Genomic DNA, 21,722 nt, shown 5'->3' with positions numbered 1-21,722 from the left:
ACAACACACCACGGGAGTCAGGGGACCAACTGAACTCTCTTACGTGCATGGTCTGTCTTTCCATTACGGTGTGAACTCCAGGTGGGCAGGAATGGTATCTTATTTTGAAGCTGTGATCTTAGATCAGATTTTCCCAGAAACAGCCTCTGAGGCTCGCTTGGGATGGTTCTGGGGAGCAGTACCTCTGTGAGAATCAAGACTGGGCAGAAGGAGAGGGTGGGCTGAGATGTTATCATAACAGAGCCCTCAGCCCACCCACGGGGATCTGGGAACGTTCTCGGTTGTCCCCAGAAGCAAGGGATATCTATTTGTACTTCTTTAAATTTCTTCTTTAATCTTTTATGTGTTTATCTCACTAATATTTGTTTATAACTTAGTATATACACTATTACAGTAACTATAGCCTCTAGTCCTCATTAACTAAAAGCTAGCAACATGTGATATATTTTCACTTACTCATGAGTTTTTCTACTCCCATTGTAAATATTATGAAACACCTACTAGGGAATAAACACCATTCAAGCACTGTGTATATAACAGGGAACCAACCAACCAAAATTTGACATCAGGAAGCATAACCACAGCGAGGGGAATCAAAGAGTAAACACATGAAAAATCTCATCTCCAGTGTAAAATTATGGCAGGGAAACATTATGGTGGGAAACTGACTTTAGATGGAATGGCCATGAAAGTACTCTCTACCAGGGGATGTCTTCCTCACAGAAAGGTTAGACTTGGAAAGAAAGCAGCCATGGGAGGAGCCAGAAGAGGAGGGAGGTCCCCACAAATGAAAGCTACAAAGTTCTGAGCTGTTGGAGGTGTCCTTGCAGTGTCGTCATCACTGACTTTGGGGCTGGATGGGGTCACTGGGGGAAACAGAAGAGGGTAAAAGCCTAGATGTCGTGAAAATCTAGAGGTAGGAGTGATGGGTTAGCTGGCAAACAAGAAGGCTGAGGATCAGCAACACGTGGGAAGGTAGGAGGGAAAAGAGATGCTTCACAGTTGTGTTCCTTCTAATAATTCACAACAGCAAATTCAAATAATAAAGTTGAACTTTAATGTTACTTCCAGATGAAGGAAAAGCAATCAAACAATATATACATAAAAGTATTTGGAGTTAAATGGAAATAGTGTATTCATACTTACTAAGGAATGAAAATGTTCTATCCCTACTAACTTTTAGGATAATAACATGTAGTTCGATAACAAAGTGGAAAATGAACAAGGGTTTTCTTCAGTTTCCAAAGTATGTTTTTTCACTAAAGGAAAATAAGATTAGTGGCAGTTTAGAGGGCTAGAAAAGTCAGATTTCTCTACTTCGTCCTTCTCCAGAACTATTCTATGATTATGGTAGATTAGTTTGGTGCTTGAATCCACACTGTTGTGTTCAGCCTTTGTGATATTCAGTAGCCCATAGACTTGTAACATGATTCTCTAGATTCATTTAACAAAGATAAAAGGGTGGAGATGAGAAGTATAGAAGCCACCATGCCTTTCTGAGAGCATTACTTCAATTAGGCATAAAAGGTTATGAAGCTTCAGAGGGAATTATTGCTCATGAATTGATAGGCTGGCTACCATGGGGGTTAGGGATTGGAAGATGTAAGGAAAGGTGTTGAAGTGGGATCTGTAACAGAAACAAGAGTTACGTGATGAAGGCGAATCCCATAAACTCTTGTCCCAGAATGATCATCTCTAAAATTGGGATATGAGTGATAACTACCATGTTACAAGACTAAACATTTTAATTTGTAAAAAATACTTACGAACGTGTCTGCAACACTACAATTTTAATATAAAGGCTTATTGTTGTTTTGTTATTCTAATTTTAAATCACTTAATAATTACAGCTTAAGATTGAATACTGAAATTTAAACAAGCTTGAAGTTAATTAAGGTAGTAAATCTTTTAACCAAGCCTGAGGGGTACAATATCTATTGAACCCAAAATATAATCACAGCATTTTTTGGAAACTGGAACTAATACATTACAATTTACTAATGCAGCACCTAATATAATGTCCCCGACATTTACCATGGTGGTCTAATCATGTAAGTATCAATACTTAATAGGTGGTGATCCTGATGATGTGAAAAGAAGGGACAGGAGCATGGGAGCTAGAGGACAGAGTGGGAGTGAGGGAGAAGGTCACAGGAAGACCAGAAGCCAAAATCCCTTCAAATATTATCCTTTAAGAAAACATTCAGGTAAATCCATATGCAAAAAGTTCTATTTACATTTCAGAAATACTCACCTGAACTTTCCTTTAAAAAGCACATTCTCTTACCATCTTTTAAATTATAAATTACAAGTTTTGTTCCACATGTAACTTTTCTGGAGCATATCTGGTCTGTGAACTGACTAACAGCATAAGTATATAGAGTACAGAAAATATAATGAAGTGTGAAGGTCATGTTTAAAATATTTATTTTCTGCAAAGACTTTGATTGAAACACACATTATAAGGTATGCAAAACATGAAATCCTAATGCAGTTCAATTATATTTAATATGTCATTGACTAATTAAAACTTGTTTGTGTTTTACTTTTTAATCCTTACAGCACTATATATATATTCCCAAATTATTTTCATGTTTAAAGAAAGAAAATATCTAAACATTTAAATTTAAAAAGTGATATGAGCTTATAACGGATTATTGCTAACAAGAATTGTGCTTCCAATTTACTTGAACTCCCTAAAGAGGGAACTTTACCAAGTGGTTTTATATTAGAAAGGACCAGTCTCTTCTGTCATACTTGACACTCTTCTTTAGTAATTGTTTTATCTCAGAATTATAAAAAATAAATCTAATAAAATTGGCGTGACTATTAAAGCTTGATTATCCTTTAGGGATTCTGTTAAAGTTCTCAGTCTTTTTCTATATGAACTCAGAGATCTGATGCTTAACAATTATCTGATTCTGAGACAGTAAGATGAACTCCTTGAACCTCAGTTTCCTCACCTTTAAAATAAGGTTAGGAAAACATTTCATCTGATTAAATAAGTTTGGGTCAGTTAGTGTTCTAGTATACTACCTGTCACAAAATAGGCATTCATTAAACCAGAAGTAACTCAGAAGGAATTTACCAAAGGGGCAAAAGCAAGGATTTTGAAATCAGAACCTTGGAAAGGATTTTGATTCCATTCTATACTTGCTGCATATGTTCACAAGTTAACTGGCCTCATTGATTACTAAGAATAAAAGAATGTTTATGATATATGCATATGAAGATTCTGATAAAGTACAAGTAATCACTTTCATTGTCATTTATAATTATATTCCAACTATCTATTCTCATTGGTAACTCTTCCTCCTAAACTCTGATAGAAAATCATTCCTATATTCCATCCATAATAAAATACACTATATTTAAAATAATTTTATTCTCAGAGACTAAGTATTTGCAATCAACAAAAATTCATCAATCCCTCTTCATCATTTAATGGTTGATAATCCCAAAAATAGTGAAGGAAAACCTTAATTTAAATATAGGACTGTAATCAAGTATCCATTATTATCTTTTATGGGATCTCAACTAGAGATATTTATTGAGATGATAGAAACTGTAATCAATTGTGGCTGAAGAATGTCACCTGCCGTATCAGTAAACAAAGGATGCTGGGCCATGAAGCCCTCACTCACTGCAGCTGCCCCCAAAGATGCCCCCTGAGGGGACTCAGGATGGGAAAGAGCAGGATACTGACCCCAGAGAGTTAAGGTGCACATCAAAGGAGTGATGTCAGTGAGCCCAGACTCTTGCCTCTTCCCGTACATAGAAGAGCTCTAAACTCATTAAGATGAGGTGTCTGGTTTTCTTTAATTAACAGTAATCTTTTGATGTTCTGACGACTGCTTTATTTATTTCTTTCTTTATTTTTGCAAAAACCCCTCTATATCCTGGCTCCTCCCTCACTTCTGTGGAGCCGTCCCTCGGAGCGTCTGAGAGGCTGCCTCCCGGGCTTACATCCTCAGTATGCTGCCAAATGAAACATAATCCTCAACTTTTAGGTTCTGCATTTTTTTTTTTTCAGGTGACACAATCAACAAGGATCAGGTAAAATAAATAAATAAAAGATAAAAGCCTCCTGAAAAGTTACAAATTTATGTAGTCCCACCCTCCAGATTTATATTCAAGGGCAACATAACAAAAAAGGTACCTTTATCAAGTGTTATAACTATACCTAGGGTAAAAAGAATCTGATTTTTTCGCCTCTTTGAATATCAAAATCTTGAAACATGAAAAGTGAGTTGTACAATCCCTTTGTTCTTGCATAGAAACATTATTAATTGTTTCACTGAAGTGTATCACTCCCTGTAACACCATAAGAAAAGTTAGAGTGACAATGGGATTGAATTACCCTCAGTAGATCGAATAAACGTCAAAACGAAATGGTACAATTATTCTCCATTTCTCCCCGTGCTTCTATATTTACACTATCATTATACTTCTGGTGCCATCTTCCATAATGGCACGTGTAGAAACTTTTTAACAGGCTATTGTAGCAATACATTTTAAAAAGGTAGCCCACGATGAAGTGAATCAGCTATAATGTATACCTATATCCCCTCCCTCTTGGACTTCCCTCCAACACCCCCCATCCCACCCATCTAGGTCATCACAGAGCACCGGGCTGAGCTCCCTGTGCCATACAGCACGTTCCCACTAGCTATCTGTTTCACGTATGGTAGTGTATGTATGTCAACCCCAATCTCCTAATTCGTCCCATCCCCCCATCTTCCCCACCTGTCCACATGTCTGTTCTCTATGTCTGTGTCTCTATTCCTGCCTTGCAAATAAGTTCATCTGTAAAGCAGCTATACCCCAATAAAAAAAAAAAAAAGAATAGGTCATAAAGAACATTAATAATTTAGTGTTACAGTATCTCTAAAATTTTCCAAGTACATACTCACTTTAGGGGACTCTACCCTACAACAATGAAAGCATCAGTATATAAGGATATATTCACAAAGATGTGTTTACTTCAGTATTGTTTACAGTGGGGAAAAAACAACCTTGAATGTCTATTAGTAGAGAAATAGTTGAATAAATTCTGGTACGTTCGTACTGTGGAAAAAACAAAAAACATAGCATACTTAGTTTTCCTTCTGTCAAAGTTACTTTATTATGCCACACCTTTTGAAACTGTTTGGATTCTATCTGCTTCTCAACAATCACATTCTCTTATTTCTCCTGGTAATCTGATTTTAAGAGCAACACATTCCTTTTTCTCCCTAAAATGTATCTTCAGACTTTATTCCTTTATTAGAAACCGTGGAGACACTTAAAAAACTCATCTGGTAGAAAAGTTTATCATCCTCATTTTACAGTGAAGAGGCTGCAAATCTCAGTCCAGATTCCCATCTAGGTAAAGGTAGAGAAGGCCTTTCTGAAGGCAAAGACCATGGCCTTCATACAGCGTCATTCTGCCTTCCTATTGCCTGGCCTATATTACCTTAGCTCAACACTTGAATCATGATTACAAACAAAACGCTACTTTCCCAAAGCAGATTTTTGCCTTTTTCACTTATCATTTCATAAATATTATAAATATTGAATTGTGCTTCCCAATGTTTCCTATAACTTACTTCTTTTGATTTTGTTTTCTAATCCTCAGGGGATAAACCCCAAGGTTGTATTTGTGAAGTCTTGTCGAGATCATTACATATTCATTACTATTTATAATTTACCTAGTTTTCAGGGCAAAGAATACATTAGGAATTTACATAAAACCAGTTTAAGTTTAAAAGCTATATATCATCTTATTTGTTTTATATTTCTTAGAGATAGATCACCTGATATTTAAGACATGAAGTTTGCATTATTATGGTCTGACAAAACCCTAAGGCTGAGTTCATTTGCTCTTGTTGTTGGGATAATTAACACGGGACTGTGGCCTACAGCTAGAGAAACATGGAACTGGGATGTCTTGTGCACCATAAATCCAACTGAAGCTTATATTAATCTTGTGAATTCACTGACACAATGTTCACAAATTTAAAAAAAAAATTTTCCTAAGTCACGCTCATTAAATTCTCACGATAGTCATAGAACTTTTTAATCTACTTTATAGAGAAAATGTGTGAACTATTGTATCTTTTCTCCTCTCTTATTTAAAATGTACACTTTTGGGGAATTCCCTAGCAGTCCACTGGTTAGGACTCTGAACTTCCACCACAGGGGGCATGGGTCCCATCCTTGGTTGGGGAACTAAGATTTGCATGCTACAGGGCACAGCCAAAAAAGAAAAAAAAAAGAAGAAAAATGTAGTTTAAAAAATATATATACCCTTTTTTTAATGTAATCTGCACATCACTTGCATTAGAATCCCAATGGATGCTTGTTTAAAAATATAGATTACTTCTTCCAGCCCATCTATTTATTAGATCGTGAGAGGGAACAAAACACATAATTAAAACCTTCCCGAGATGATTTTTAACATATATTAATGTTTGAGACCCACTACACATGCTCCTGCTTTTTTGCCTTTATCTGTGAAAAAATAAAGCTCTCCCTCATTTCCAAGAACAAATTATTTAGTTTTCTTAACCATATTACCTCACATTTTCCTTTTGTCATTCTTGCTAGATATCCTCCTTTATCTCCAGCAATCTGAAAAGCTTCTTTTATCTAAAACCCTTCTTTTATCTAAAAATTTATTCTGATTTCCTCTAATAAAAAGTAACTTGATCCAGCTATACTGCCTGATGTTTCAGCCCCAATATAGCTAAGTTTTGCCATGAACAACCTTCTGGAAGTAAAATTTTATGCCTATACTATTTTCTATTATATACGGTTCATCATTTTTTTCATCTATATTGTTCACATTGGTATTATCCTATATTTCTTGGCTAAGGTCCAATTTCAAACTTTAACTGACCTTATTGATAGAAAAGTTGACACAAGAATCAATCTGGGAATCTGAAATTGTGTAGGGCATATGCACATGGTTGTAATAACCATTACAAAACTTACTATACACAGATACTTGGGCCATAGGAATATCACCCCTTTGGCTTAGTGACCAGTAAATGATGGTGGAAAATGAGAGAATGTTGCTGATTGTAGAAAAAACAATTTATTGGCTCACACAATGTTCATGCCATGCCCTTCCTGACATGACACATCTGCTCTAGGAGGATAAGGTAGAATTAGCCAGAGAGATCTGAAGATGCTTTACTGCTGATTTTTAAGATGGAGGAAAGGGGTCATGGGCCAAAAAAGCTGGCAGCCTCTAGAAGCTGGAGCAGATTTCCCCTTACTCTCCGGAAGGAATGCAGCCTTGCCAACACCTTGATTTTAGCTGGTGAGATCCATCTTGGACAACTGAGCATGCTGAAGTAAGCCACTTGGTGCACCCTGCACACGAGGAGAAGGCATTTTTCAACGGTGCAGATACCAGGAGGTGGGATCAGTGGAACCATCCCTATCACAACTGTACTTTTGATGAGTGACAACACTTCAAGAAATTCTGAGTCTCCAGGGGCTGCAGGGGATGAGAAGATCCTGGCCTATGACAAATTGACTGGATGGAATTTTCAGACTGAAATGATGCTGACTCCATTAAACCTTGGGCAGTCTCTCCTGAGCTTCAGTCTGTGAACATGTCCCATACAGTGGGATATGGGAAATGTGTTTGGAAAAGCATCTCCTACCATCCCTCTGCCTTTTGTGGCTGTGTATTACAAAAGCAGCTGTGAGCCAGGGGTTACGACTATGGAATTACTTGGCTCCTTTGGTTGATACTGGTTGCTTGGGTCTGCTTAGCTCCTGAACTCTTGCTGGCTAAAAGATCTCTCTCCACTCTGTCAGGGTTTGTAAACATACTCCAAGAAACTCAGGAATCTTGGAAGAAAACTTTTGGGGACAATGGCTCTTTAGCTTTCTGTTAGACAAATGGCTCCTTAACATTTGATTTCATTAGGAATAAAGTTCTCATGTCAAGATTCTAAACAAGAAAAATATTAGCCAGAAGACTCAGCAATGCAAGTGAGATATTAGGAAGTTAGCTGGCCCTACCTTGTCCACTTTCTTTGTCTACCTAAATTGCTTCCATGATGTCTGAAGTGCAACAACTGTGAAAAAGGAAGGCCCAGAATGAGGGTAAAGTAACCTGTTTCCAGGCTTGTTTTGTATCTATTCAACCACTCCATGTCTTTTGATTGCAACATTTAATCCATTTACATTTGAAGTAATTATGAAGAGGTATATACTTGTTTCCATTTTGTTAATTGTTTTCTAGGTTTTTTTTGCAGTTCTTTCTTGTTCTTTTGCTGTCTTCCCTTGTTATTTGACACCTATCTTTAGTGTTATGTTTGGACACCTTTCATTTTTGTGTGTGTGTATCTATTACAGGTTTTTGGTTTGTGGTTACTATGAGGTTTAGATATAGCAACATGTAGGCATGTGTACATATATATATATAATACATATGATTATTTTAAGTTGATGATCTCTTAAGTTTGAAAGCATTCCAACAATCCTGCATTTTCACACACCCACAGCATGTTTAATCTTTTTGACATCATGTTTTGCATCTTTTAGTTTTGTGTATCCCTTTACTACTTATTGTGGATATAAATGATTTTTACTACTTTTGTCTTTTAAACTTCCTACTAACTTCATAAATGCTTGATCTATATTACCTTTACTATATATTTGCCTTTATCAATGAGATTTTTCCTTTTATAATTTTCATATTTCTAGTTGTGGACTTTTCTTTTTCACTTAGAGAAGTCCCTTTAGCATTTCTTATAAAGCTTGTTTAGTGGTGCTGAACTCTTTTAGCTTTGCTTGTTGGTAAAACTCTTTATCTCTCCTTCAAATCTAAATAATTTGCTGGGTAGAGGATTCTTGGTTGTAGGCTTTTTTCCTTCTGGCCTGAAAAGTTTTGTTGAAAAGTCAGCTGACAGTCTTCTGTGAGTTCCCTTGTACATAAATAATTACTTTTACCTTGCTGTTTTTAATATTGTCTATTTTTTGCCATTTTAATTACAATGTGTCTTGGTGTGGTCCTCTGGGTTCATTTGTTTGAGACTCTTTTTGATTCCTGGGCATGGATTTCTATTTCCTTTCCCAGGTTAGAGATATTTTCAGTTATTATGTCTTCAGATATGTTCTCTGACCCTTCCTCTCTCCTGGGGTAGCAATACTTATATCAGACAAAATAGACTTTAAAACGAAGACTGTAACAAGAGACAAAGGAAGACATTACATACTTGATAAGGGATCATTTCAAGCATCTTTTCCAACCACTACACTACGAGATGATAAATCAACTACAAGAAAGAACTGCCAAAACCACAAACATGTGGAGGCTAAAAATATGCTACTCAAAATCCAAGGGGTCACTGAAGAAATCACAAAGTACCTAGAGACAAATGAGAATAAAGCACAATGATCCAAAATCTATGGAAGACAGCAAAAGCAGTCTTAAGAGGGAGGTTTGTAGCAATAACACCTCAGTAAACAAGAAAAAAATCTCAAACAAATAACCTAAACTTCCACCTAAAGGGACTAGAAAAAGAACAACAAACAGAACACAAAGTGACTAGGTGAAAAGAAATAAAGATCAGAGCAGAAATAAATGAAATAGAGACTCAAAAAATAAATAAATAAAAAAGATCAATGAAACTAAGAGCTGGTTCCTTGAAAAGAAAAATAAAATTGATAAACCTTTTACCAGACTCATTAAGAAAAAGAGGGAGGGGCAAAATCAATAAAATCATAAAGGAAAATAAAGAGGTTACAACTAAAAGTACAGAAATACAAAGAATCATAAGAGACTACTATGAATATTTATGTGCCAGTAAAATGGACAACCTAGAAGAAATGGACAAATTCCTAGAAATGCACAGTCTTCCAAAACTGAATCAGGAAGAAATAAAAATTGTGAACAGACCAATTACCAATAAAGAAATTAAATTAGAAAAATAAACAAACAAACAGAAACCTCCCAACGAATAAAGTCCAGGACCAGAGAGCTTCACAGGTAAATTCTACCAAATATTTAAAGGAAACTTAACACCTACCCTCCTTAAATTATTCCAGAAAATTGCAGAGGAAAAATTGCTTCTAAACTCATCCTACAAAACCAACATCACCCTGATACTAAAACCGGAGGAAGACAGCACACAAATAAAATTATAGGCCAGTATCACTGTTGAACATAGATACTAAATTATACTCTGTAACTATATATGAAAATTGTTAAGAAAGTGAACCGTAAAAGTTCTCAGCACAAGGAAAAATATTTTTTTCTTTTATTTTGTATCTATAAGAGATGATGGATGTTCACTAACCTTATTGTGATAATCATTTCATGCTGTATGTAAGTCAAATCATTATGCTGTATACCTTAAATTGTACAGTGCTATATGGCAATTATATTTCAGTAAACCTGAAGGAAAAAAATGGAATTGATGACTTCATTCTCATTAGAAAAAAAATAGGAGGGCAGAAAACAATGGAATGACATCTTTAAATCATGAATGAAAATAAAATTTTGAGCACGGGATTATATAGCTAGTGAAAATAAATTTTATAGATAAAGAAATGCTCAGATCCACAAAACAGAGAATTTATTTCCAGTTGACTAGCACTACAAGAAATGCTAAATTGGGTTCTTTAGGAGGTAAGTGGCACATAGAGAGATAGATAGATAGATAGATAATTTATAGGCCAAAGAAGAAATCATGAGTGAAGTTAGAAAATATTTCAAACTAAATGATGGTTAAAATATAAAATTTCAAAATGTGTGGTTGAAGCTAACATGGTGCATATATATTTAAATAGTTTATAGGAAAGTAATCAAAGTTTAACCTAAATTAGCTAAGAATAAATAAGCAAAATAAATCCATACTAGATAGAAGGAAAAATAATAAAGACCACAGCAGAAACCAATAAAAAACAATAAAAACAGAAATATTAACAAAACAAAATTTGGTTACTTGAAAAGGTGAATAAAGTTGATAAACCTCTCACAAGTTTCTTATAGGAAAAGAAAAAGACCTATAGTATATCAAAATTGAAGTAGATGCCATTACTACAGATCCTAAAGAAATGATGATAAAGTCATGCTCTACGTAATACTTGTATGTCAATACATTTGATGATTGGAATTTAGAATTATGGACTAATGGCTGAAAACACTCATATTAACCCAATAAACATGAGATGAAATAGAAAATCTGACTAGCCCTATATCTCTTAAAAAATTGTATTTATTATAAAAATCTTCCCCCAAAAATAAAATTCAGAGTTTAGATGTTTTCACTGGGGAATCCTATACAAACTCTACCACAAAGTAGAGGAAAAGAGCCACACTTAAACACATGTCATGATTCCAGGAAAACCTGATATCAAAACATGACAGAAACATGACTAGAATAGGAAATTATAGCCTTTTATGAATATCATGAAAATATTTAATAAAATATTAGCAGTTAAAAAATCAATATATGTAAGTGATCATAAATAAACAATAATATATATTTGACCAAATAAATTTATCCCAGGAATGAAAAGGTAGTTTAATCCTTGAAAACTGAACAATGTAATCTACTAAATTAACAGAATAGTATAACCACCTTAATATATAAAAACAAAACATAGGACACTTTTCAACTCATATTAATGATGAAATTCATGGCATATTAATGTAGAAGATAAATTTTCAATCTAATAAGGAGTATCTTGGCCATGACAATATATCATGGCCAAATTTGCTTTATCCAGGAAACCAAAGTTGGTGTATACTATAAAAGTCAACTAACTATATTAAAAGATTGAAAGAGAAATTCTTAAGACCATTCCAAAAACGGCAGAAGAAATAACACATTTGATAGGAAAGAATCATTGATGATAACATTTTTTGGCACATTCAGAATACAATAAACATCCTTTATCTGCCAACAGGTATTCAAAACTAGAATAAACATCATACTTAAGGGTCAAACCCTTTTGAGACCTGTAAGAAGAGAAAAATTCCCGTTTTCATCACTTTCACTCAAGGTTGCACTGGAGTTTAGAGGAGGTTCAATAAGTCAAGGAAGAGAAATAAAAGCATAGAGATAGAACAGAAAGGACTGTGTCAGTATTCAACAACATTAGGACAAAATAATGGAGAAGTTTCAACAAAGTGTCAAGCAAGAATACATCTAACTAACACACTTCTCTCCAACATGGGAAATATTTGTGTCAACACTTAAAGATTTATTTTTTCAGTTTAAAAATATATTTTTGAGGCAGAAAATCTCAGTTTCATTCCTAGCTTTATTTCTAGAGTTTTCCAGTATCCTCAACGGAATTACCAAGCATCATAAGGAAGCATGGTTGAGATTGTATTTAAACAAAAACACACTGTTGTACTTTGGGTTATATTTGGTACTGATTCTTCACTATGGGAATTTTCTAAACTTTTTGGTCCAGTTTTTATTTTATAATATATTGAATTCAATTAGAGATTATGATATCAATGAACACCATTGTCATTTCATTCTCAAGTGCACTAACAAAAATGACAAAAAAGTAAATGACAATAAAGTAAATTTTTTTAAATTATTTTTTAATTAGCACTATTTGTAAAAATACATTCATTCCACTCTTGTCAATTTTTATTTCAATATTTATGTGGCATTAGATTAAATAAATGACTACCAAATGTTCAGGTATTTAAATTTTTTAACTTGAAACATTTTGGGTTTTTTGTCTCTTTTTGTTTGTATGTTTGTTTGTTTTTCAACCGTGCCATGAAGCTTTCAGGATCTCAGTTCCCTGACCAAGGATTGAACCCTGGCCACAGCAGTGAAAGCCTGGAATCCTAACTACTACGCCATCAGGGACCTCCCTGAAATAGTATATTTGGAATCTTTATAAATTATAATTATTGCTGTTTGTGAAGATTATTCACCCTTTTCATATTTAATAAATGGGGGCCCTGATTGTTGGAATTTTACAGTGGAGTGTTACATTATCAATAAAACCATTCTATAATTTTTGATAATATTTTATTTTAGTTTTAGGTTCAGCTTTTACCAGTACATTCCTTTTATTTTCCTTTGACACACTGTTTATGAAAGAAAAATAATAAAATCATGGTTTTGTATTTCCCACCTAAAGTGACTGACTTCTGACATGATACGGTAATTCAGGTCAATGACAAATATCTGTTATTTCTATTAAGAAGGCTACCACTTCTCCTCATCAACTGGAACCTCTAATTAATAGTAGAATTGTGCAGGATATCTTTCAGTCTTTGCTCAGAGCGCTTTAATTTAATGTAGCTGAGATATTTGAAATGGTAAAACTCCCAAGGACTTGCTTATACATTTCAAATTTATTATTTATATTTAATTAAATTTACATACAGTCTTAAGCAGTTAAGTTTTCAAGAGAAATTTTTAAGTGATGAAAAAGATAATAGGGATGGATGGACAAAAGTGAAATTTTCCAATACTGTTTTCATACTATTGTACATCAAACAAAGACAATGGGGAAAATAAGTTCTTCCTCATAAGAGATAAGATAGCTATTACCAATTAAAAACTGCATTTGAAGTAATTATTAAAGAATAACAGCTGTCACTCTATTCCTATTTTGAAATTCCCATGCCTGCCAGATCGAAGTGTGGATCTCTACTCCATAACTTATGCACTCAATTTGTTTTATTTTTTCTTTTTCTTATATTAATAGGGCCACATGCTAATTTTTGTTTGTTTGTTTTTTGTTTTTTGGGTTATTTTTGTGGTACGCGGGCCTCTCACTGTTGTGGCCTCTCCCGTTGCAGAGCACAGGCTCCGGACACGCAGGCTCAGCGGCCATGGCTCACGGGCCCAGCCGCTCCGCGGCATGTGGGATCTTCCCAGACCGGGGCACGAACCCGTGTCCCCTGCATCGGCAGGCGGACTCTCAACCACTGCGCCACCAGGGAAGCCCCACATACTAATTTTTGAAAGCCTAAATGACTCCCAGTTCTGAAATCCAGATATAAGCATTTTACTTTGATATTTTAATCTTTCTCTGCATGTATAGACATAGCAATGTAATTTGTTTTAAAGATTGAAATTGAGGATATCTTTGGATATAATAATTTAGAGAATAATTGAAAAACATAAAATTGTGAGCATTTCAAATGTAAAGATTGTATACTTTTTTGATTCTCAAATATAGATACTATTAAAAGTTGCTTTATGTTATAAATAGAGGTAGAGACTTACAACAATAGGTGTCTAATTTTTTAACCATAACGCCTTAAAAACTTTCATCCTTCAATGTAAATTACTTTTTTTATACTCATTTTAATAAAGTGCTCATAGAACTCTATTTCAAAATAGAAACTTTGCGCTTCTTGAGAAAACAAAATGTCACCTAATACTCTGCAATAAGTTAAATGTCCAGAATGGAGTATTGTTCTTGTAAGATTAAAATATATGTGGAATCTAAAATAAATGATACAAATGAACTTATTTACAAAACAGAAAGAGACCCACAGACATAGAAAATAAACTTATGGTGACCAAAGAGGAAGCGGGGGAGAGTTTGGGATAAACATATACAAACTACTGTGTATAAAATAGATAACCAACAAGGACCTACTGTATAGCACAGGGAACTCTACTAAATATTTTGTAATAAGCTATAAGGGAAAAGAATCTGAAAAAGTATATATATATGTGTGTATATATATATAAATATATATATATACATGTGTGTATATATATAATATATATATGTATATGTGTATAACTATAACTGAATCACTGTGCTGTACACCTGAAAGTAATACAACATTGTAAATCAACTGTACTTCAATAAAAAAAAGAAAGAAAATGAATAAAATATCTATTCTCTCTTCTAACCTGTTTCACACCTTAGTGCATATCTTTTAAAATCTGTATCAGTTTTTTCCCCTGTAGATATTATTGAGTTTGGATATATTTGTTGTATACAAAACTTTAGTGTCAACCCTACACAGAAGTGCGATGCAGTGGAGGCTGGAAAAAGCAGAGAAGCCAGTGTCATGGTGAATGGCATGTACCTTGAGTGGGGCCTCTGGCCAGCATCACAGCAGCCGCCACTGGGTCTGGGGAAGACCAACTTGCCCTTCTAGCTCTTCTCTGATTGCCAACAGCATGCAGTATTTTTCATCGGTGGAATAACAGAATAAAATATCCATCATATGGAAATAATAGCCTTCTGGAAAGTCCTTTTTAATCACATGCAAATTTAAAGTCTTCATAAATTGACCATCTTCTATGTTTACTAGTTGTTTTTTTTTGCAGTACGCGGGCCTCTCACTGTTGTGGCCTCTCCCGTTGCGGAGCACAGGCTCCGGATGTGCAGGCTCAGCGGCCATGGCTCACGGGCCCAGCCGCTCCGCGGCATGTGGGATCCTCCCGGACTGGGGCACGAACCCGTGTCCCCTGCATCGGCAGGCAGACTCTCAACCACTGCACCACCAGGGAAGCTCCTGTTTACTAGTTTTTAATACCAGTATTTCACAATAATTTTAGAAAATGGATTTTCACCATGTGCCTTGGTGGAAAATACAGAAGCTCAAAAATCATAATGGTTAATTATATCGAATTTATGTTTGATATTCACCAGATTTTTATTTCTACTACTATAGTGATAAGTAGTGGACAGCCAGATGATTTCCCATGGATATTAGCAAATATTTTCCTGGAGTATTAAAGTGAATTTGACTATGATAACAGCATTTCTACCCTATGTATAAAAAAAAAAAATGACTTCACATTTGAAACACAAGTTATTACTGAGAAAAAAACTGAATTTATCTTGATATTATCCTATATATATGGGCTTTGGATTAGTTTTATGATGGCAATATGACAAAATACATCATTTTAAATTCAAACCTAATACACAAGGAAGAATTAGACAAATGGAAAAAGTTCTACACAAAGTGGTACAACTTTGGAACCAACAAATCTGCCTTCATTTCTGGCTTTACTTCCAGCTCTATTTATATGATTTTGGTTAATCAGTCACATAGCCTCATTTTCTCATACATAAGTAGGGAAAAAAGCACCTTTCCTTACAAGATTTTTATCACGATTAAATGAGATAGTTTAATATAACGCATTAGCACTGAGTTCGTCATGTGATAGGCACTCAAGAATGTTAATTCTCCTAACATTAGTTTTTATTTTACAGATTTGATTTGAAAAATCTATAATCTCTATGTTTTGAGATATGGAAAATATTGTAGTTATGGGAAATTGTAACAAAACAGCCAAAAATTGAACTTAAACTATCAATGAGTCCTGATGAGTCTAAAGGTTTCCTTAGTAAGGAAACGTCATAGTCTAAGCAGAAATATGACTGCAGTGATAAAACTGCTTATACGAAACATATGAATGGAAACTCCATGTTTAAAGTTATGCCTAAGGAAAAGTTTATATATATAACAATATCAGGGTATAATTATTTTACTTTCTCATATTAACCAAAGATTGATGACAGCCATATTAGTTTCAATGTGCAGAGTGATGCCAAAAAGGATATTTGAAATCACTCTACTCCATTAAGTGTAACATTAAATCCCAGTGAAATTTAAGTTTGAAGTTTATAATGCATCTCAATCTGAAACCTCCTTTTCTAATTAGTAATTTATCCCTTTTAACTTCCTATTAGGTTGGCTTTGCCAATCTTAAACCCAGATCACAATTTGTCATTTCTAACATCAAGATTCAAACTACTAATCGACAGCCAAGCTATTCTGCTGCCTGAATGTACAAAAAAAGTCACTGATCTCCAGGAACAGCAAAGCTTTATGTTTTATTGACTGCTTAGTATATTCAACTCAATAATATTTACTGGAAGCTTCCTATCCAGATATAATTTTGGTATTTGTTACATGGTTATAAAATAAGAATTAAGGAAACACTGCCAGTGAACACAGCTTGGCATTTAGTGAAGGAGCTAAGGCAGCATGTATGAAGACAAAGCAGAAAGAATTTATAACAGTGAAACATAAGTGAAACCTAAGTTTGTCTTATTTCTGGAGATCGGCGACTTTTATGGCATGTCCAGGCAAGCAGAACCCTCTGGCCATCTAATAGAAATCCCAGCACAAGTAATTTCTGTCTCCTTCCTTTTTTTAAGTGGCCTCTGGGTCTACATCTCAATCTCCACCTCTGTTTTCTATCCCAAGTTACGATAAACATTTCCAAAGATACATCTTATTAGTAAAGAATAGCAAAATTACAAGAGATTAGAGGAAAATCAATAAAGTCATAGGTAATTTACTAAAACTGTTTTTAATGAGACCAACATCTTTGAGCAGAAGAACATGTGATTTTTTTTTCAAGCCCTACAGGTATACGTTTTGGTTTGAATCAGTTTATGCCAAAATTATTGAGGAGTCTGGCCCCTGGTCAGAAACCTCTGTGTGCTCTTTCAGATCTGGCCACAGGCAGTCAACTGGGCAGAGGCCTAGGAGCGGAAAGCTGCCTTCCTCACACCAGCCTTGCTGCACAGCCCATCTCTGAAGGGAGTAGCACGCAAGGCCTCTGGAAGCCCTGGCCAGCTGTGCTCTTATGCTGTCTGCATCAGGATCCCAAGCATCTGCACTAAGAGACGTCTCCATCAGGAACTACCTACAGCAGAGACTTTCCTGAGAAAGGGAAAGAAGAGGGGATGGGGGAGACACCTTTTTCCTTTCTGGCTCAGTATTAAGCTTTTTGCTCTCCTAGCTCTTACCCTTCCTTCCTCTCCTCCCCCAGGTCCATAAAACTGCAGGATCCTTTTGTTCAGCCTGTCTTAGCAGTGAGCAATCCTCCTGACTCTTGACAACTGCCATTGACTGGGGAAAAAATGGAACAATGGGACAGGCAGCCCTTTTGCTAATTTAGCCTCTTGCTTGCACTTTTGCACTGAGGTGACTAAAGTATTGTATATTACTTTCATTTTGGCTTTTTGTGTCAATCAGCTGCTCTGACACTGCAGCTCAGCTCAGCTCTTGAAGTTATCTACCTTCTTTGAGCCTTTCTTACTGACAAACAAGGATAGCAATAGCTTTCCCATCATAAGCATGAGATGATATAAGTGGATTTCTTAGGATAAAACTGGTAGGATTGGCAAGCTCAAAACCATAATGATAACTGGAAACTTGAAGGATCTCCAAAGTGGTAAATAACAGTGAATCATTTTACACTTGTTATGAGTCATTTTACACTTGGGTTCGATAAGTTTTTATAGATGGATAATAAACCTTTTGTCTTTAAACTATGTCTATTTTCTATAGGATGTCATTTGGGCACTACAAAGTCAACACATTTATGTGTAAGCTATATTCTAATTGGAGCAAGAAACCAACTCACAAGGTTCTTCTGCTTTTACCAATAGTTCTATCATTTTTGAGCTACTAAGACTCAAGCTTTTGAGTCTTATTTTGTTCCTGCTTTTTCCCTCATCTGTTGACAGAGTTGTTTCATGTGCATTTGCGAAAACAAAACAAAACAAAACAAAAAAGACACTCACCTGCTATCTACCTGTTCTCTTAATAGGAATCTGATGCAAAATGCCATGCGGCTTTATTCCCAACATTTCCATAACACATTTCCCTAATAACAAACAAGCAAGCAAAACTTAAACAAATAATTCCTTACAGGCCAAGTTAATAATTAATCAGATGTACCCTGGCATTTTTCAGTATTGATTTAGTCAGGAAAACCTCATTCCCCCCAGCACCTTATATTAAGAGGCAGAGCAGCATTGGGGTTGGTTGATTCTGTGCCTCCTGAATATTATTTGTCCATTTCTACCTTCATAATTATATCCCTACAATTAAAGTTTCCACATATTTCTTTAAAACTATCCTGTTTCTTCTCATCCTTCAAGTCGAAATTCTGAGCTTCCTCATGAATGTTTCCATGTCCGCTAATTCATCATCTGTTCTACCGAGAACGCATGTGACCCATAACACTAATTTGGTGCTTGATGCTCTTATTATACTTATTTAACAATATGACTAGTATTCACACTGCCAAGCAGCCTCCTTTGACATACACAATTACTACAGAATTTTGACTAGACAACTTTAATAACAAATTAAAACTTTTAAAGTATATCTTAATTATTTATTTAATAAGTATAGTTTCAAACTTGAACTGGTGCCTGAAAAAATTTGGTAATGAAAGCAAAATTTGGTAATAAGACATTTCAGTATATTCATTCAAGTGGGAATTCAGGTAGGGAATTCCTTTTGAGCCTTGATTTATTCTATTCCGCTTGTTCTCATTTAAGGTTACCTCCAATTTAGAAATATGTTGAAGCTGTAGTTGGTTTATATAAGACTTATTTTAATGTGTGGCAAGATCACCTCCAGCTTCAACAAAAGTGACCCTGTTTAACTTTTTGACATTACATCGCACAGGGGTATTTTTAATAATGCACAGGGGTGTTTTTTAAAAATGGGGGAAACAGATTCGAGTAAATATGGTGGCAATGGTATATTTAGACATTGGTGTGTACATTTTCAAAGTCCTGAAAATTTGCATCATTTAAAGACTAATAATTTGTTTTCTAAGTAAATTACATGACCACGTATACCTTTTATGGTTAATGTAATGTATTATTTTGACTATTCTTCTACACATTGTAGCTTGTATTTCTACCTTGAATTTGTGTCAGGAAAAATATATTTTATGTAATATTAGGAGTCTGAGATATACAAATCATTTTCCTATCAATTGTTTTGTGTTTTTAGTTATATGATGAAATTCACATATTCCTATGACATATTCAGTGGAGTTGTTTTTTTCAGTCTTTTGAGTAAAATAATATTCAAATATAATAAGATAGAATCTTTTAGCAAATGAACAAAGGAATTTAACTGAGGTCAAAAGGAATAGCTTAAATTTCCTGGGAGGGACGTAGCAATAAATCTTATTAAACTGTAACTGTTTACCTGATGTTAGTCTAAAGATGTATGTTCCCTTTAATATAATTTTTCTACAAATCTGTTAGGCAAGTTGCTGAAATGTCTTTTATTTTCCTTGTAAATAAGAAGGTTTTGAATTAGAGATATACCATGTCTTTCCAGCATCCATTCACCTAGGAAATAATAGAGTGATGACTTAAGTGTTTCTGGGGTGCAAATCTCTGTTAGGCCAGGGATTACATTAAGGTCTCTAAACATCCTAAAATAGTAAAAATATTTAAGATCCTTCCACCTTTATTCCACAAAAAAGCTATCCCTAATACCTATTTTATCACTACATTGTTTAAACAATAGCTTCCTCTTTTATTCAGCTACAGAAAATAAAAGACACATCTTATCACATCTTATCAAATATCACACTGGCATATTAAAGAAACCTTAAATGTATGGAGCTTAAAACATAGTCGAGGAATAATTTTAAAAGGGTTAAAACACAATTCTCATACAAATATAAGGTAAGCATGAGGCAAAGTTTTATTTATCTCATTAATGAGAGAACCAGCAAGTTGGGAAAGCTAGTTCAAAGTCCATTTGAGGAGAGGAGATTTTCATAACTTGGTTCAGGCATGCTGAAATAAGTTTGTTAAGTTAAACAGAAACTGAATGTCCTACAGTGTAATAAAACAATTATTTTGTAGCTGTCTTTTCTACAGGAATCATTTGCATCTTCTTTGGACATATATGCAAGTTAACATGCATATTCACAGATTCTGTGCCCTAATCAGCAGTTAATGGACAAGCAAAGGTACATCCTAGAGAATTAAATAATCCTTAGGTGGGAGTGTTAGACCATACTCCAATACGACTTCAAAAGATATGTTGTCATTATATATATTTGTAATGTCATTGATACATCATCTCAAGCAATTGACTCTACAGCATTAGCCAGAAGTTGGCCCTTTAATTACCCTAAGCCAGAATAGGAGCCAAGGTCATAATATATCATCTCAACCATGTTTGTCCCAGTTTGTTTCTCTATAAAAAAATAAGTTCTTGTTCACCACATACACATGGTGGTAATCCACTGACGATTGTCTTTATTTTTGATGTGACAATATGTCTTGCCATAAGTCAAAATAAATCTTACCACTATAAACTCTAGAATTACAGATTATAAAATATCTTTCCTGCCATAAGCTCATACAGATCTGCTGACACTTTGTAAACACTCATTGACAAAGATTTTGAAGAGGTATATTCAAATTAAATCATTAAACTTAAATATGCCATAGTGAATAGAAGTAAATAAAATAAGAGAGGGATTAATATCTTCCTTCTGAACAATAGCTGCTTTATTATTTTTAGACAAAAGTAGTAAAATTACAATGCTTTTTTTCTGGTGGGGGTTTGCGGTACGCGGGCCTCTCACTGTTGTGGCCTCTCCCGTTGCAGAGCACAGGCTCCAGACGCGCAGGCTCAGTGGCCATGGCTCACAGGCCTAGCCGCTCCGCGGCATGTGTAATCTTCCCGGACCGGGACACGAACCCGTGTCCCCCGCATCGGCAGGCAGTCTCTCAACCACTGCGCCACAAGGGAAGCCCTACAATGCATTTTTCCCATTGAAATACAATTTTATGAATCATGATAATGTCAGTATAAATATGTTTGAACATCTCATATAAATTTATGAATGTTTACTAGAGTTATCTGTTATAAATATAACTCATTTTCAGGAAGAAAAGCAGTAATTTATAAGAAATTGCAATCAACATGCTTCACTAACATAAATTGGAGTTCTCACAACTCTGCATGAAGT

The 21,722-nt window shown here is 34.8% G+C and overlaps 1 protein-coding gene across 3 annotated transcripts in view; it reads right to left on the bottom strand.

The window, feature by feature from the left end:
• Window positions 1-21,722, bottom strand: part of FSTL5 (follistatin like 5) — a gene marked incomplete at both ends in the record, with an annotated part of 643,376 nt that overhangs the window by 183,425 nt on the left and 438,229 nt on the right. The window lies entirely within an intron of this gene.

This window comes from Leucopleurus acutus (genome assembly GCF_964270905.1).
Source record: "Leucopleurus acutus genome assembly, chromosome: 4".
Classification (NCBI taxonomy): domain Eukaryota; kingdom Metazoa; phylum Chordata; class Mammalia; order Artiodactyla; family Delphinidae; genus Leucopleurus; species Leucopleurus acutus.
Note: the sequence above shows the minus strand (reverse complement) of the source record. Positions and strands in the feature narration are given on the sequence as shown.